The sequence below is a fragment of the Pinus tabuliformis genome, chromosome 3_2, assembly GCF_031772625.1.
Source record: "Pinus tabuliformis cultivar Carrire ecotype Pingquan chromosome 3_2, CPIR1, whole genome shotgun sequence".
NCBI classification, from domain to species: domain Eukaryota; kingdom Viridiplantae; phylum Streptophyta; class Pinopsida; order Pinales; family Pinaceae; genus Pinus; species Pinus tabuliformis.
In genome coordinates, this window is record NC_142302.1 from 518,141,800 (window position 1) to 518,144,277 (window position 2,478).

The window sequence follows — 2,478 nt, forward strand, 5'->3', positions numbered from 1 at the left end:
ATTTCATGATTAGGTGTCCCATCTCGCTTGATCGGTTGCATTTTGTTAGGAGCATGCCATAAATATGACGGAAGGGCTTTTGTCATTCATACCCCTCATGCTTTGCACTGCTGGCTCAGGTATATCCATCAAAATATAGTCTTAAAAGTCATTTGTAGTCCTGTTTCAGTTTCTAGGTCATTACAGTCATTTTAGTCATTAGGTCTAGGGTTAGTCAAGCTATGTTTTCGCAAGGTCTAATAAAGCCAGCAGGGTAGAGGGAGGTTCTTGATAAGTGGTTATTTCAAAGATTTTTATCGTCATATGGATGGATTATGACTTTTCTTCAAAACTCTATTTTGAAGACAAGTCGACATTTTGTTATTTGTAATAATTTTCAAAAAAAAAATTCAGTTCATGAATTCTTCAAGCACAGCCCTGGTCTCCTTTGCGAAATTCTATGTCAGCTATCCCTACAAAAAATTGCCAAGAAATTCATCATTTCAACCAAAAAATCAAGGAGGAAACAAAAAGGTCAGAGTTCTATTAATTGTGAAAAAGTGTCAATTGAAAAACATTACAAAAAGGGTTTTGGAGAGACAAAAATCAAATTGATGTCTATATAAAGGTTTTTCCATGAAGATGAAAGTCATTTTGCATGCCAAGGTTGGAGAATATCATTTCAAGGCGAATTTGTGAGAGCAGTGCGTGTTTTGGAGAGAACTGGCTCGCAGCTAACCGGCGTGGTGCATATAAGAGGTGGTGCGGCGCACTGGGGATTTCCTCCCAGTGTAAATTTAAACGGGCGTGATGCACACAAAGAGTGCGGTGCACTGGGTTTTGAGTGTGGCGCATATAGCCTCAAGCCCGAAAATTGTTGGAAACTTCACCAAATTTCTCATACTTGGCCTAGATTTGCCAGGTAGGCTTGCTATCTTGCTATTGCATCAAGTTTTATGATAAGAGATGGTGGTTTATGGGTGATAGTGGTTGCAACAAAAATTTTCAAAACCTACTTCTAAAGATCCTCAAGCCAATTGCAGCCAGGTTTAAAACTCACTGTTTTGCCACCAAGATTTTGTCTCCCTCCCATTGTTCCCTTATTTTCACTAATCCTTAATTCCCTATCACCTAAATCCATTACTCCCTTCTCCTACATACTCTATCCCAAATCCCCTAACCTCACACATAAAAACCTATACAACTAATCCCAAACCCTAACCCTATTCCCATACATCAACTCCCTCAAACCCTCTCCCATATTTCCCTATTAAATTTCCCCAAATAATTCCCATTCCTAAATATTATTTCCCCTTCCTAACAATCCCTAACAGTCCCTTTTGCATTTGTTTTTCCCTTGGTGGAAGAAATTTGAATACAACATCCAAAAGAGCAGTTTAAGCACGGTTTATACACAAAAATTATTTTGTCTTTGAGGTAGTTTGTCTAGCAGTCACAGCATTTGAGCACTCATCAGACTATGAGGTGGAAACCCAAAGTGACTCTCCCTTGGAAGAACATGCACCATGAAGGCCTCATAAAAGTGGCAGGCATGTTAGGGAAGAACCAACCACCCTTACAGAATTGCAGGTCTGCTCTCTTGCTATGCAGTGTTTTCAACATCAGTATGGATGATGAACATTCCGTATTTCATTGCCGGAACATTGAGAGGATGACCACCTTTATACAACGCACAACCCCTCAGCAGCAACTTAACAGTGTATATCATTTTGCTCTTATTAAGATTTTGGTGGTTCATTAGCTTGGATTGTAGGGTATCACTTGGGATGATTTCATCTCCCGTGACTTCTTCAGAGCTTCACAGGGAGTATCAGAGGTTAAGCATGAGGGTGAACCTTCTCATCAGTATGAGTGCCATGAGACTGCTAGTGTGCCGGTTTTTATCACATATCAAAGAGGCACCAGACATTTGTTTACAGCGGCAAAGCGAGTGTTATCTCCACCCGGGGTGGAAGGGGCCTTGCTTCCTCCATCAACATCACAGGTACAGGACAAAGGCAAGGAGCCAATGCAGGATGAGGGGCCTTTAGGTGAATGAGAGACCGAGTTCATTCTCCTTCATGATGATGATACAGATACGGGTCCACAAAGCGCCAAACTTAGAGAGATCATCCAGGAGCAGCAATCAGAGATCGAAGCCTTATCCCTTGACTTAGAGAGGGCTAAGTGGACCATGAAATAATTAGAGTAGAGAAACAAACAGCTTGAGGATTAGCAAGCGATCATGGAGCTACAAAACATTCGTGAGCATCACCAAGCTTCACAAAGGAGAAAAGTTGAGCTTGCATCATTGGAGCAAAAAATTAATGAGGATCGGGAGGCCAATCTTGAGAGAGTGAACATTCACTTAGAGAGACTATTGGACAAGGCTGATAAAGACCATGCATTGCTGAGACACATGGCTTTTCACTACATGGCGCGCAACAAAGTGTGCAAGGCTCGAATCAGGAATTTGAAGGCGAAATTGAGGAAGGCAAT